We start from the raw sequence: 17,069 nt of genomic DNA, 5'->3' as shown, positions 1-17,069 counted from the left end.
AGCGTGAAAGGGTGCGAGAGAAAGAGAGAGAGAGAGAGAGAGAGAGAGAGAGAGAGAGAGAGAGAGAGAGAGAGAGAGAAGCTCTTTATTAGAGGAAAGCAGAGAGGTCTGCCGGCATGATAACACCTATATGCTACCCTGCGGGGTGGGCAGGAGGGAATAAAGTTGCAAAAGGAAGTAAGGCGGAAGGGAGAGAAGAAAGAAGAAAATAAACGATGTAAAAAATAGAGGTATCGTGTGTGTTGGGGACCGTCAGTACGACAAGTGAAAAGTATATAGGTGGTTGCACAGTGCAAGGATGTTCTGGTCCTATATTAGCTCAGCAACGCCGATGTCATTGAGGTATTCTAATAATGCGGGTAGCACTTTACGCTGAGACGAGGGAGATAGCCATGGTCCCAAAAGTGATTTTAAAGTTAGGGAATTGTGGTTGAGGCACTCGATCTTCTGTACGAGGTCGTTTCTTGGTTGACCGTGTGTAGGGCACTCCAGTAAAATATGCTCGACTGTTTCAGGTGAACCGCAGTTGTCGCAATACGGGTTCGAGGTTAGGCCAAGGCGATACCGGTAGCTATTTGTTTGCGCTACGTTGAGACGTAATCGATGGATCATAGTCTCTAGCCGACGTGGCAGTCGCTCCGGTAACCTCAGCGCCAAAGTAGGATCGACATGATGCAGGAATGGGTGCTGGTTTTCCGGGAGAGACCAGAAGGTGCTTCTTTCCCTGAAAACAAGCTTCTTTCCCTGAAAACAAGCTCATTGATGACATATCCGTTGTGCAGGCGAAAGGTTTAGACGTGTACGTCCAGCGCCCCAATGCAAATTTTCGGGTGTCCTCAGTGGTCGAGCAAATTGGGTGGGTGTATTGCGCCGGCAGTAAGATGCTTTCGCCGCGGGATGAGAACAGACAGCTCCGATTGATTGATTGATTGTGGGGTTTAACGCGCCGACGCAACGCAGGCGATGAGGCGCGCCGTAGTGGAGGGCTCCGGATTAATTTTGACGACCTGGGGATCTTTAGCGTCCGCCGAAATCTCGAACAGACGGGCGTTTTCGCTTTTCGCCTCCATCAGAAAAGCGGCCGCCGCGGCCGGGAATGGAACCCGCGACCTCGTGCTCAGCAGCGCAACGCCTTAGCCACTGAGCCACCGCGGCGGGTCAGACAGCTCCGGGTTTGTCTACTAGAAAAATTATCGAGTCCTTCAAAGTTTCATTGGGTTAAGTGCTAACATTTCGATCGCAAATTACAAACTAAAGTGTTTTGTTTCGTGCAATACATACATACATACATACATACATACATACATACATACATACATACATACATACATACATACATACATACATACATACATACATACATACATACATACATACATACATACATACATACATACATACATACATACACACATACATACATACATACATACATACATACATACATACATACATACATACATAGAACGTTATTTTACGATAAATTTCACTGTACATTTCGTGCCCGCAGAAGCGCAAATCACCTGTGGGCGGGTCACGGCAGACTCAGGATGATCACTCAGGAGTATCAATAGAAGAGGCAACTCTTGCCAAAGACAAAACAAAAACGAAAACACCATATACACATAACTATAACAAGATGCACATTCGCACTCATGAAAGTTCACGAAATCTCCCATTTTTGAAGTTCACACACATGTTGATAAAATTTACAGAATATAAACGAATGAGGCAGTAAAAACTAATGAAACAAATAAAACTACTGAATGGACAGAAGGAGCTGTTCGAAGTAGATCACACTGCTTCTACCGGCTAACACACTTTCAACGACACTCCCTTACTTTACATAATTTAACCAATGTTTAATTTGAGATTTCGCCTTTTTAATTGAGCATAGCCTTTCTATGTCCTCGGTCAACTGATTGAAATAAAAAGGAACGTAGTATTCTCGGCACCGTTTGCCATAGTTGGTATATATTCTAGGCAATTCGTAACAGTCTGTTTTGCGTAGCACCTTAGGCTTTTTTACTACTTTTTCTATATCGTGTACAAAAGAAGTTTCGCAGAAGTACTACTTGATTATACAGATCCACAAAAGAATACACGCCGGCAATGTACGTTTTTACCCCTTTTTCAATGTTTCGAGGTCAGTACCATATAATATGTTACTAGATATTCGATCCAATAACTTTTCGATTCTGTGTATTCTGGTTTGTGTGCAGGAACCATAGACTGAAATTCCGTATCGCAGAATAGACTGCCCTAGGGCCTTAAAAACCAGACGGCACAGGTTGCGAGCGGAACTAAATTTTAGTTTATATAACTGGGCGGACACGGTTCTGAGGCGTTCGATAATGTCTTCAACGTGAAGCACCCAGGACATGTGCTCGTCAAAATGAAGACCCAGGTATTAACACTGTGAATGAAAGCTGTAGCGGTACGCACGAACATTCTTTACAACAATCAGAATGCAACACAATAAATCCGTTACGTATTATTGTCTTATGCGGGTTTCTAAAGCAAATTAACGTGGTTTTGTTCTTGTTTAAAAATATTTGATTTTTATCCAGCCATGTTACTACTTTGGTTACATCATTTCGAAGTAGCTCTATAGCCTCATTGTAAGATTCCCGTGGCAAGATTAGTGCCATGTCATCTGCGTACTGAAGGAGTTGGGCATTCAATTGAAGGTTTGCAATATCATTAACTTAAATGTTAAATAAAAGAGGTCCGAGCACGGATCCTTGTGGCACTCCGTATTTAACATGCATGAAGGCGCTATGCACGTTTTTAACACCCACTACTTGAATGCGATCAGAAAAATAACTGGTAAAACATTTTTGGTATGGACCGCGGAAACCTATATTTTCTAGTTGTGTAGCATTATGTTTTGGTCGATGGTATCGAATGCTTTAGTTAAATCTAGAAAAAGCCCAACTACTATTTTGTTTTGATCTGTATGCTTGTTTATATAGTCGCTGCGTTCTTCTAGCAGATCAGTAGTACTAAGTCCACTCCTGAAGCCGTATTGCGTTGGACTTATAATAGAAAATCTATCACAGAAAGATACCATGCTTTTATGAACAAGTTTTTCCTTTATAATGCTGAGAACAGGGATAATTGAAATTGGTCTGTAATTATTCTTGTCCGCCTTCCAGCCAGCTTTACGAATGGGCCTAATCACCGATACCTTCATGCCCTGCAGAATTACACTAGTATCAAAGCACCCGTTTAAAATAAAAACAAGCAAGTCCTTAAATTTACAATAATTATATTTTATGTCTCTTAGTCTCAATCGGTCATAACCTGGCGGTTTAACTAGGAAAAGTGTATCAATAACCTTCCATAGCTCATTTCCACATTTCCATCGACTGACGGCAGGTAAGCAGAATTCAAGAGTAGGGCCAATATATGACAAACCCGACACCACACTAGACTTTTCCTTCAACCTTTCCAAAGAAGCTTCGAAAGTTTCTTTAAATGAATTCGCGAGAGTAAATGGGTGTTCCGGAGCAAAAGTATTCATTAAACTATCATCTACATTTTTTTGCCTTGGCTTGTCCATGAGATCATTTAAAAGACCCCAAGTTTTTCTGTTATTATTTCTACACTTGCCAAACTCTGCCACAACATATTGCTTTTTTATTTAGCCGTAGTTTGGCCATCAGCCTGTTACGAATTATTCGATATTCTTGCTGCAGGAGCAAATCAGATTAATTATTTTTACATCGCTTCCACAGCCTATCTTTCTTGTGCGCCAATTCCAGTATTAATCTTTAATGGGAAACAGAGAGAGTAAAATGGCAACAACACATCAACTCAAAAGATTGATACATAACTACCAAGACACAGACGAAGACCTCATAGAGGAATTGAAGAAACCGTGGGAGGATACAATCAAAAACGGCCCCGCTCCCTACGGCACCATACGCGGGCGCTCCTAACCCAGAAATGGACGCCCCTTTCAGCCTCGTCGAAATAGAGTCAGCAGCACACCACCTAACCCGAAATACAACGCCAGGAAATGACAAAATTCCCAACAAATTACTCCGGAATCTGGATACAGAAACATTAGAGGTTCTTCTAAATTACATCAACGAACAATGGATGACCGGCAAGCTCCCTTCTTCATGGAAGCACGCAGACATCACACTAATACCCAAACCTAGAAAACCGCTCGCTCCCTGCAACCAACAGCTCATCTCCCTCACATCATGTGTAGGAAAGCTACTGGAACACATGGTGCACAATCGCCTTTCTCCTTATATCGAAGATGGTGGACACTTCCCAGACACTATGTACGAATTTCGGCCACACTTATCCACGCAAGATGTCCTGCTGCAACTGAAAGAGATCATTGATCGCCTCACCAATACCCACAAGAGATGCATTTTAACCCTGGACATCAAGGGCGCGTTTGATAACATCAGTCATAAGGCCATCCTCCAAGGTCTAGCCTCCATTGATTGTGGACACGCATGTATGACTACGTTACCTATCTAACCGACCGTACGGCAACAGTTGGCATCGGACACCTCCGCTCAACAAAAGTCAATACAGTTTCCCGAGGCACTCCCCAAGGCTCAGTTATTTCCCCGCTCTTATTCAATATTACTATGAAGGACCTTCCTCCCCTACTGAAAGATATCCCGCATCTTAGACATGCTCTCTATGCGGACGATCTCACCCTGTGGACATCAACATGATCAATAGGGGAACAACAAGATGCTCTGCAAGCAGCCATAGATGAAGCCCAACGTTACCTTCACGATAAAGGGCTCGAATGTGCTCCGGAGAAGTCGGCTCTCCTCACTCTCTGCATCGGGACGGTGCACCAACGAAAGCGCAGCATTCCCGACCCGGAGCTTACCATCAACGACCAGACAGTGCCAAATGTATCTAAACTGCGCATCCTAGGTCTTACACTACCAAAAAATGGATCAGGCCTTCATACAGTTGCACCGCTTCAACAGACACTCAAGGAGCTAATCCGCCTCATAAGACGCGTCTCAAACCGCCGATTTGGCTTGCAAGAGTCAGACACAGTGCGCATTGTCCAAGCCATACTCATAAGCCAGGTAGCTTATGGAACCCCTTAGTTGGCCGTGAAAACATAAAAAAATCCAGGCTCAATGTCATGATTCGTCAAGCATATAAGACAGCCTAAGGACTGCACCAAAAAAATTGGGCCCATCTCCCCGCGAAGGGGACTCGAGTAAATGCGTCGCATATGGGGTGGGTGTATTGCGTTAACGTTTAGTGTTTGGGGAGTTGGTGGTAGTGAATGCGTTGTATAAGCAGCTTCTTGACGTACTTTGAATGAGTCAACGATATAAGGCGCGTTCGTAGCCTCCCATTCTGTGTCGGCTTTGTGGCGCAGTGGGTAGAGCACCATGTACATTGCGTTCCGCCCGCAGGGTCGAGGGATCGAAACCACGCGCCGGATAGTATTTTTTTTTATATAGTGTAGGGGGAGGGGTGCGGACTACGACTGCGGACGTCAACGCGGGTGACATCGTGAGTTACTGAAATGCTCTGCATTTAAAACACCGACGAAGAGATTATTGCATCTTTGACTACATAACACATGGGAGGAAATACAGGAGGCGCATCATTGCTCTCAACTGGAACGCTTACGCCTAACACCAACGGGACGAGCTACACTGCGACGGCTGGGATATGCCATACCGCCACTGCAAGACCATAAGGAGCGGGTTCCACTCCAACTCAGACAAGCCATCAGGGTAGCCCCGATCCCAAGAAACATGCACCCACTCCACAACAAAGATCGACGCATAGCAAGAGTACGAGCCATGAATAATAAATACGGCGACAATCCAATAACAAGGTATAGGGACGCGTCTCCATACATAAACAAGCCAGCCCACGTCGTGTGTGTCGCCAATGCAGCAGGGCAAGTAACAACCGCCCTCACCGTCTGCACAACATCAACGGAAGCTGCTGAAGGAGCCGCTATTGCCCTGGCCATCACGACGGGAAAAGATCCAATTACAATTTTAACGGATTCGCAAGCGGCGTGCCGCAGTTACCAACGAGGCCGCATCAGCAAAACGGCACTTCAAATTCTTAAGAATACTGCCCACATACCTGAAACGCGGCTCATCTGGATACCTGGACACGAATCTCTCGAAGGTAATGAGGCGGCTCACGCCACTGCCCGCGCGCTTATACACCGGGCCATTACCATAGAGGGACAAAAACCGCTTGCGCCCCCAAAAACAGAACCGCTTGTCAGGTATGCTGACATTCTCATTTACTACCGTCAAGGCTGAAGAACCTTCCCGACTCCGCACTCCCAATTAACAAGAGCAGAAGCCACCATCCTTCGAAGACTACAGACAAATACGTACCCCCACAGAAGCCTACTCCATGCGATTTACCACCCAATACCCGTCTACCTGCAATTTCTGTCCAACTCCCGGTACACTGTACCACCAGATTTGGGAGTGCCAGAAGACCCCAGGCCTTGCCCCAATAACCTCCCCCTCCTACAAGCAGTGGGTGAACCGCCTGACGAGCCCGGACCTTGGGATCCAGAGTGAACTGGTGAAGAGGGCCTGGACCGCCAGCCGAGCTCAGGGTATCCCGGAATAGGGAAGCCCCCCACCGGGCGGGTGCCCTAACATCTGCACCAGCTTGACAAATAAAGATTTGTTCATTATGATCATCCAGTATAGGCATTGTAATACATTTTTTGCGGGTTACGACTTTGAGTTTCACCTTTTTAGTTGCGAGTGAAAGAAACGTGTTATACTGACTTATCAGCTGATCATAAGCCGCTACATTGTCCGTGACTGATAACTGAGACCAGCCATATTTTTGTATGAGTGCATCCATTCTTTTGTTATCAATATAGTCGATAAAATGAGCTGAATTACTATCCACAGACTGCGTTGATAAGACACACAAGACCGTAAAATAATGATCAGCTACTTTTTTAGACACTGGCCAAAGTTTCAAACTTAGAACATCCCGAATCTATGTGGTCAATAAACGACTGAGTTAATCGCGAAGCCAAGATTTCTTCCCTAGTGAACTTGTATATAAGGCTTTCCATGCCAAAACCAGCCAATAAATCTCAGTAATCCGAGGTTCCTCTTTTCCGTGGGTCACTGATATCAATATTGAAATCCCCCGCTATAATCGGGCTTTTGGTGGGTAATTTTTCTCAAAAACACTGAAAATTCCTCAAAAAATGAGTGGAGGTCTGAATTCGGAGGCCTATACAAAGCAACAATAACAAAACGAGCTTCAGGCTTGCTTATAGTGAAAGAAAGAACCTCAGCACTTTTAAACTTGCAGATAATTGTTTCCGTCAGCCATGCTTCTTTTATAAATACCATTATACCCTCTCCCTTTCCGCCGGGGCGACATAAAGAATATTGGTGGAAACCCTGTAGCGCATACGAAGTACATTCACAATCTAGGAGGTGAGTCTCAGTTATTAACAATGCATCCAAGAAAGTACGCGTATCCTGCAAATGAACATTCAGCAAATCCCAGTGTTTCCTAAGACTTCGAGCGTTAATATGTACAAGGTTTAGCTACGGTCTGTACAACGTGTCGCTGGATACCAGTCTATTTTCTGTCCATTCTTCGAAGCAGTCAACTTCCCCGAGCATTCCTAACTTAGTTTCAACAAGTCGAGTTCGCTTTGTATTCTTACTCTTTTTAATCCCTCACTCCTCTTCTTCAGAACGTTTCCATTTCTAACCCATGTGAACTTAAATGACTTGGTCTTGGCAACCTGCTTGGCATGCCAAAGTAGGTGTCTTGTTTCAGGTGGAAGATGCTGATTGATGAATATTTTTTTCCGGTTTCATTGCGTTACGCTTGTCAAACCAGCTGTCCCGTACAGCTCGTCTCTCAAACTTAACGATAATTGGCGGTATATTTCCTTCCTTCGCCGGGAACCGGTGTGCCACCTCAATACCCTCTGTTGAAACCTGAAGCTTGTCAGTTAAGGACTTCAGTACCACTTGGATGTCCTCTCCGTCAGTTGGCTCTAACCCGTGGATTCAAGGTTATGCCTTCGAGGATATGTTTCCAGGTTAAGTATTGCTGCACGCAGCTCCACAATTTCTCTGTTCTTAGCAGTCAAGCTAGCACTCAGTTCATCTGAGTGTCTCTGAAAAGCAGCAACTTGACTACTTTGAACGTCAATGGAAGTTCTCATTTCCTCGTATTTTGTGGACAGCAAATCCATTGAACTTTCGATGCCTTCGATAACTTTTCCTTGTTTTTCTACCATTTCCAGAACAGAGTCAATTTTCGTGGGAACTAACTTCTGTTAGCTTGTTTCCAAGCGAACGTATCGCTTCCATGACATCTCGTAGTGTGGGCTGCTGCTCGCCGGTGTCAACAGAAGCCTGAGGCGGCAGTTTTTTTCCTCCGCAGCCTGGACATCGCCAGTTCGGTTTAGCGTCCTTCTTCGCGATGCTAGAACATTTTCCAGCGTGACACAAACCATTGCACTCAGAACAACTCAACCTAGGCGTGTCACGCTGAACAGGTTTCAAGCAAACCACACAGTTTGACATGTTTCAAACAGCACAATCGCAGTCCGACGGGGTACAAAAATGGGAAAGTTATACCAAGGTTTTCGCATACCTAAAACAGACAAACCGTGTTATTCTTGAGCTGACACCCCGTCGGATTGCGATCGGCTGGCCTGTTCCCGCTGTTGGGCCCGCTGTGGGCGTCACCCGCGCTGCCGAAGGGTTGCTAGAGCAAGATAGTCCGGGGGGCTTCGGCGCATGGGCTGGTCGAAGACTGCCAAGGCAAAATCACGAACGGTCCGGCGATCCGGAAAGCGCTCCACAGCGACGAACAGCAGGCCAGCGGGCGATGCAGCTATAACAGACAAAGCATGTTATTCTTGAGCTGACACCCCGTCGGACTCCCTGAATAGTGGCTCGGGACCGGTCTTGAAGTGTGCACAGTGCTATATCAAATGATACAGGTTAAGGATGAACTTCTCGTCACAATGCGGGTCGGACTCCCTTGCGTCGGACTCCCTGAATAGTGGCTCGCGACCGGTCTTGAAGTGTACACAGTGCTATATCAAATGATACAGGTTAAGGATGAACTTCTCGTCACAATGCGGGCAGCGTTGGATGTGCAAGCTTGCTCCATGGGTCCATTTATGTAGTACATGACGGGTTAGGGAGGTGTTTGCAGAAATCTTATTAACTACCACCTCCCCCGAGCGGTGAGCGTCTTGAGCGGGCCCAGTACACCCACGGGGGTGGTATCTTGAAGCCTCTTGCGACTCTCTGCCTTGAATTTCCGCAGGGAAAGTTGCCAGTCTGGTAGTGGTAGGTGTTGCAGCGGGGCACTGGAAACCAGTGGAGGTGTGTCAAGTCTCTCCCAGGTGGCGGTGTGAGCCGCGTGGTTGCCATGTGCCTCAGGCGTTTTTCCCGGGGACCAGACGATGCGGATGGCGATGCCTTCCAGTTGAAGTCCTCGGATGGCATGTAGTATATTCGTGGCCGTATAATTGGTAGAAGAAAATGCACTAAGAGCAGGACGAACTGCGATGTCTGATGTGCCATTTCTTCCTGCTTGCCCTGTTGTTAGCAGATTTCCTCATAATTATGTGAGACCAACTAGTCCTTCAGATTGCTTTGATCTCGTGTAACAGGAAATTCAGGACCTGCCAGAAAGCATGAAGTACAAGTTGCAATGTATGATTGGGTGCCTAAAACAAATCGCGTAAACCTGAAAACAAAACTGCGATTTTCTTCCCACCGAAGGTGTTTAGTGTGTCACTAACAAGTAGTCCCGCTTCACAAGGGGTTCCAGTTGCCCGCTTGCCCAGGTGGTCCCACTTCCCAGGTGGTCCCTGTTCGATACCCCACTTTAAAGTGGTCCCACTTCAAATGTTTGCCTGGGTTCCCGTCCTTCTGACATTACCTCGGGTGTTCTGTGGAGCTCTGTACTTGGGACCATTTTACTTTTAGTTGTAAAAATACCTGAAATGGCATACTCACTTCTTTACGCCCCGTTCTCTGGGCTGTGGAATTTACAGGCAATCGTAACCTACTCTGCTGACGTATCTGAGCTCGAGTTCAACCAAACTAATTGAGCGAAGTAATGGGGCCCTTGCCAGATATATATATATGATTCGAACAAAGAAAGCACGCAAAATCTTTTGCATTTGACTGGCCCTTTAGTCACTACAAAAATTACAGCGAAATAAAGCCTGCATCTTCATTCAAATATCTTGGTGTACTCTACCTCTCATCGAGCTTGGAAAGCCACATAAAGGGCTTGACCAATAAATAGTAAAGAAACCGGGTCTTCTAAACCGACGTCTGCATTCGGCGGGCTAGAGTTGAAAGTTTCTCTTACTGGAGAGCCTTCTTACGCATGGACAACCTGTCACCCTCAGTATTATTATCTCAGCAATCCACTTGGATGATTAGCCAAGCTTCGTGGCATGGTACATCTCATCATCGCATTCATGTCATCAAAGTCATCGTATTCACGCCATTAAGGCGTCTCGAATCTCTTGCTGCTCGAAATTTGCCGGGGGAACGAGACATTTGGAAATCTAACAGGATAGCCTCAACCAAAACAAAAACCCGGCTACTTGAAGCTTTGGAGAGAGAGAGACGAGATCTTTATTAGTACTCAAATAGTGCAGCTGCAGTGCTCATAAACAACTACGCTGAAAAAGACATTAACATCGAAAGGTCTTGCGTGGTGCAGTTTACGATATGCTATGTGCCGCGCATACACGTGCATGCATTTCAGTTGCAGTATGTGCATAGAATGCACGCGTACTCTTATAAAATATGTATACAGTACAACATATCTACGCCTATATGCACCTGCATAGTGTAAATGTCTCAACTATAAGCACGCATTTTCTTATAACGCCAAAAATTAATACAGTAAACCTGCGCACCCCATATACGCACAATACAATGGCTTTATGCAGCACCTGTAGTTCCAACTATATGCAGAAGGATATATAACAATGATGCGTGTTTGCACGCCCATGCGCAGTAAAATGCATGCATTCAAAACAGCCACTAGCAGTGGCCGCATATTTTTGCGGCATAAACTGCCTCAGTCGAAGGAAGACAGGTAATCTCTTGTCTTTGCGAATTATTCCATGAACCGAACAGTTCTCAGAAAGATAGAGGACTCCTAAATAACAGATTGAGCTTGTAACTCGTACTTTAACGCCGGGTCGCCTAAAGGAGCAATATAACGGACACCTTCGGTTTTATGTCCACAAAGACAAGGTGTCATGGAATTTTCTTCTGCTTCTGCAGGTTAGTCACTGTTTTGACTAGTCGTCTCGTGTACATCTTGTAGTTTTGCGGGTTCCACCCCATATTGTATTTGCGCAGTTGACAACACGCCCCGCGCCTTGTCGTGTACGCAGACGTCTCGTGTTGCTTCGTAGACATGCGTTCTATTTTTTGTTACTTCTTCTGTGTGGTGACGTGGAATTGAACCCCGACCAATCGTGGAAGAAACTTTGGAACTACTTTTAAATGGCCAGACTGAAATTGAACAAAGCTGGAAACTATCGAAGCTGGGAAGGATGAAAGCAGAATCGCGATAGGTGATCTAAATGAGCCTATTGAGTAGCATGAGAAGCGCATGCTTCAGTAGGACGACATGAAAGCTGCAGTTACCAATTGCAGAAAGAGGTGCGAGAACACAAGCGCTTCAATGAAGGTTGTACTCGAAAAGATGGGTGATATAGAAAATAGAAGTCGACGTTGTAACCTGACTTTTTATGGTGTACCTGACACGCAAGCCTCTCAACCACCAGTGGAATCCAAAAAGACAGATTAATTAATTAATTAATTAGTTAGTTAGTTAATCTGTCTTTTAATTAACAATTAAAATTAATCAATTAAATTAATTTTAATTAATTGAATGATTAATTAATTAATTAATTAATGATCGATTGATTGATTATTAATTAATTAATTAATTAATTAATTAATTAATTAATTAATTAATTGATTGATTGATTGATTGATTGATTGATTGATTGATTGATTGATTGATTGATTGATTGATTGATTGATTGATTGATTGATTGATTGGTTGATTGATTGATTGATTGATTGTATGGTTAACACGCCGACGCAACGCAGGCGATGAGGCGCGCCGTAGTGGAAGGCTCCGGAAAAATTTTGACCACCTGGGGATCTGAAACGTCATAAGGGTAGCGTCCTGGGCACGTTCGTACTCCATTGCTATATAAATAAATTGCGTATTTGTATTCAATGTCAATACTGACATACACACTTACGTAGCGTCTCATCTTCATCCATCCCATCTCTGCGATTTTCGTCTTTACGTAGCCACCATACTCTTGAGTTTGGTGGGTACTTTGAAAGCTAAGGTTGCTAAATTTCTACGTCATGTAAGCTCAGATGCAATCTCAACTAGTACACACAAAGTGAAACTGTTCGGCTGAGGTTGAGGTCAAATCCTCCGACCTTACTCACACACCAGGTGGGAGTGCTAATATCACCTCAACCTCACCTCACATGGCGAGGTTCAGGTCCATTGCTGGTTAGGTCGACACCTTAACATGCAAACGTCCCGTCATCAGGTGCACGCCTGTGTTTAGGTTCTGTCACGGCGAAACCTCTTCCCATAAGTGAAGAGGCAATTTGCCGAAATGCGTTCTCGGCTGTTATTGTAATAAAGAGCATTGTAGTTATTGCTCAACGCGCGTTGTGCCACCAAATTTGTTGCTTGTGCATTCTTTGTTGCAAACGTTTTATAATTCGTTAGAAAGCATGATACATGCTCTCACATGAGCATATTCTGAGTAAAAAATTGATTATCGCACGATTCATGTGAACAGGATTCGGTTTCGGTTTCTGGGCGCCGATTCAAGCAGTGACGTCACAGTGTTGCGAGGAGGCTCTGCCACGACGGCGCTGCGGTACGTTGCGACTTTACTGCGGCGTCTGCTCCCCCACATACGTGCTTCACCACGGAAGTAAACATGCCGACTCGTCACGTCAAGCCGCGACAGCTCCGACGCGGATTCTTTGTCTGCATCCTCAGATGCAGACAAATGAAACCCATGGATATGCAAACCATAAAAATGCTAAAAAAAAACGCTAAAAAAAAATGCTGCCCCCCGCCGCGAATCGAACCCGCAACGTTGACCGGGCGGGCGGAACGCGCGAGACCACTGAGCCAGCGAACACACGGGTTTCACACCGCGATATAGCCGGTGTACTAGATGGAGGCCCATCCTTGCAGTCGTACGTCGGTGTTTACTAGCTCGTTTACAGAATTCCTGACTTGTAAACTCAAATTTCTTAAATAGCGCTTCCGCAGCAAGGTTCCGCGAAGCCCCCACGACAGCTTATCGCTATCAACTCTGCTCTTCTGCGAAAGCGCTCGCAAAAATAAGTGTGCCCGGCTGCGGCTGCGATTTTGCACTGAAGGGATAGTGCTTGCTGTACTTTGGTTTTACGTTTTACGTTAAAAACCTCTGCCGATACTGACCTCTTATTACCCAAATTACCCTACGTAACTGTTCTTCTGCACGAAACTGACCTTATATTTTCTACAGGCGAGCCGATCGCACACGCATTCCGGGGTAGCGGCGTCGCCGAAGAGCACGGCCGACGCGTCGAACGCCAAAATACGGATCGCATTAGCGCTAGTGTTGAGTTGTATGGGCTTAATGGAACTTACTGAGTTTATTACCCTCCAGAAACTAACAAAATAGAGCCGCGTTCATTGCGGCACGAATGTTGTCGGGGCGCAGTTTTCGCTTCTCGGTCGATTGACGACGCGTCGTGCGACCAGTCAGGCCACCGGTTCTGTTGGCGTCTTCGGTCGGCGAGTCAGTCACACTACGGCGACTTTCCATCGGCCGACGTGTTTGTGTCGCCGTCGGCGTAGTGTGACAACGCGGTCTGGCAATTCGGCAGTTGGCCGATGTTTTGGCGACTCGTCGGCGTCGCGTCGGCGTCGCCTTCGTATCGGCATAGTGTGTCGATACGACCAAGCGACCAAACTGTGGTAACTGGAGTTCACGTTGACGTCGCTCGAGTCGCTAACGTTGTATGACGTCACAAACTTTGCTGTGCTGGCAATTCACTGACGTCATGGTTAGTGGCGCTAGCGATGGGTCCCGTTTCCAGAAGAGCATTTAGGTAATTATTAGAAGCGAATTAAAATATATATTAAGCGCTTGCTGTACCCAGCACTTCGTGTTGAGGGTCGTTGCATGCAGAGGAAGCCTACAGCAGGCTTTTTACAGAGTTAAAACTTGGTGGCACAACACCTTTAAGCAAAAAAAAGTATTTTTGACCTATATAATCATAATTCCCTCCCGTTGTGAGAAAAATTAAGACTGAAAGGAATGCTCAAAACTCCAACCATGAAGCACGTGTACTCGTTGAACGGCCCAGAAGCGGCCTATGCACATCGCGGAAGCTTCCGATAGCCACAGGCGTATCCCCGGTGGCGTTTGACCGGCGCTAACAATGCTGACCTTCTTAGCTCTGGAGGCTCTACATTCAATTTATTTGAATTCGAGCAACTGAAAACAAGCAGGAGAAGAGAAGGGTCGGGGCACCTTTTTTCAATCTGAAAGGTTAGGATGGCATTTAGGTACAGAGGCGTGACGTGCATACAGGGCTAGTGCAGCTGTCTATGTGCGTACATGTATAGATAAAAACCTGGAAAAATAGATTCGCGGTCATGTCGTCGTTGACGCCATATAGAACAAACCCATCTGTTGGAAATTAAGGCAACTCCTTCTATTTGGTGTTTCCATCGACCGCGGCCACGTGGGAGTCCCCAAAAGTAAGTTGCAAACAGCCCCTCAGCGGAAAAGTAATTTCCTGTGCGTGCGTGCGTGCGTGCGTGCGGGGGCATGCTTGCGCGTGCGCAAGCATGTGTGTGTGCATGTGTTTGCGCACGCGGGTGTGTTTGTTTTGGAGGGAGTATATAGACCCGGCTTGCATTTTGCGTGCTTCTGGATGCTAGCTTTGAGTCTCCGTTCGGAATGTTGTGTCCACCCTTCGAAATATTTTTTTTTCTGCATCACATGCGCGCCTCAATCGCCTCACTAACTGTAATTGGCCCGTGTGCACACTAGTCCCGATATTGCGCTGGGCTTTCCAACAACCTTACCCGCAAGAGCGGATTCGTGATCACTGGTTAAGCAGCTATCTTTCAGCAATCGAGGTTGCGAGTGCGATTGGGCGCCCGTAGTGCTTTATATATGCTAGAAAACAAAAAAGAAGCTGCGTGTAGAGGTCTTCGGTGCACATGAAAAGTCCTTGGTGGGTGTAACTCCGCAGCTACAATCGTCACGTATTTTGTGCACTAGAGGACTACGCCCGAATCGTTCAAGGCATTGCAAGAATGTAGGGGTGCATTAAGTTGTTCCTTACAGCTTAGAAGCCCAGCTTTGGTGCTTAAGTATACTATTAAGAATATTTCTATGGTGCGATTGACGAAACCGAGTTTTCCGCAAGAAATTTTGTTAGTAGGTAGTGTGCGTCGACATCTCTTTTTTTTTTTTTTTGAGCTTGAGAAAAGTCAACGGAAAAAAAATTAGTGCCGGAGAGGAGCGGATCACAACCGTAACTAGAGGCTGGCCCATCTGCACCTTTGCGTCATTTAGCAAATTCCGGCCCTACGACCTCTTCTAGAATTGCTTGGGAACTGCTTCTGTGGGTTAGTTTGCGCGTATAGTTAAGTATTGTAGTCACCATGGACTCGCGGGGGGTGGAGGGGGGGGGGGGGGGTATTACGGATCGCTCGGGAAAAAAAAGCTATCCAAATTTAGGGGAATATAGTTAGCCCATTCGACTACAGTCAGCTTGAAAAGCTCTTTGATAAAGCAATTCACCATGCTTTGGAGCTTTTGGCTGCTCGAGTGCTTGCAAAGCTTAGTTTCCTACTGACAGAAAAGTCCGAGTGCGCGGGAGTATTGACCGTTTTTTCAGCGCATACGCTGAAAGCGGCGCCCGTCCCTCCTTTCCAGAAATGAAAACTATTCGGCCTGGCCACTACCGCGTACTCTTGAAAACACAAATGCGCCTTTGCCCGCCGGGAGATACCCTATGGTTCACTAGCGGGGACGCTTGCCACAGCACGATTATCCTTTTCAGCAGCCGTCAAGATTCCCCTCGCGCGAATGCTTCACTGCTCTGGTAGGGTCCACGGTAAACGCCTTCGGGGCTTCACCGTACTTTAATAAGCAGGATCACACTATGAGCCATCTCAACTTAAGCAATCAGAACGGATAATTTGAGCGCCCTCCATCAAAGTGTTACCAATTTAGGCATCGCTTCTGAACATATCAATACCGTTCTACTACAGGTTGCATTGTTGAAATGACGGGTACGTCTTCATTATTCGGTTCAGCATTGCGGCGCAAGGATTTGTGTTTAAAATCGCCTTCGGTTTGGTCGGCCTGTTTCATGAGGAACACTGTTTCTCACGAACACTCCACGCTATTTATTAGAGAACAACTGTTTGTCTCCTGATAAACTCAAATGTACTAGAAATGGCCACAAGCTGAACCTTGCTCCTTTTTAACCACATACTAATCTATTAAGTACAGCTTCTTCCACCTAACATTTGGAAAATGAAATTCACTACCACGTTAGAGTGGGGCATTGCCTTTAGAAATTTTTTTATTTAATTTACGCTGATTGTGTGCGTGATTTTTTGAATAATTCAGTCTTTCCTGTATGTTTTGTTACATGCTGTGTCTGAACTTCGCGAAACACGCGGGAGTTTTATTGAGTTGTGAATTATGTCTCAATTGATCTGACCAGATGATTGTTGTTGCCCTTTATGTACATGCCCACTGCAGTAATAGCCTAATATGTAAAAATTAATAAATAAAATGAAATAAATAAACTTTTCTGTCTCATTTTAAAGGGGTCATGAAGACAAAATGCAACTTTGGTTAATTTGAAAGATTGCCTTGTTCTAATAACACTGACACCGCTTTTAACGCGAACTTCTTTAAAATAAGGTGTCTAATTAAAGAAATAAAGTATAGCCATGCGACCCACCAG

The 17,069-nt window shown here is 45.5% G+C and overlaps 1 protein-coding gene across 2 annotated transcripts in view; it reads left to right on the top strand.

Annotated features, from left to right (window-relative positions):
- The first annotated feature begins 14,589 nt into the window (after window positions 1–14,589).
- Window positions 14,590–17,069, top strand: part of LOC144178855 (superoxide dismutase [Cu-Zn]-like) — a 98,786-nt gene continuing 96,306 nt past the window's right edge. Inside the window, exon 1 of one of the 2 annotated variants that reach the window (XM_077707006.1) lies at window positions 14,590–14,835. The gene's annotated coding sequence lies outside the window, so the exon portion shown is untranslated. The remainder of the gene's footprint in view (window positions 14,836–17,069) is intronic. The other variant, XM_077706998.1, reaches the window with a different exon arrangement.

Source organism: Haemaphysalis longicornis, unplaced genomic scaffold (assembly GCF_048455015.1).
Source record: "Haemaphysalis longicornis isolate Haplotype H1 unplaced genomic scaffold, Haemaphysalis longicornis Haplotype H1 scaffold_1, whole genome shotgun sequence".
NCBI lineage: Eukaryota > Metazoa > Arthropoda > Arachnida > Ixodida > Ixodidae > Haemaphysalis > Haemaphysalis longicornis.
Note: the sequence above shows the minus strand (reverse complement) of the source record. Positions and strands in the feature narration are given on the sequence as shown.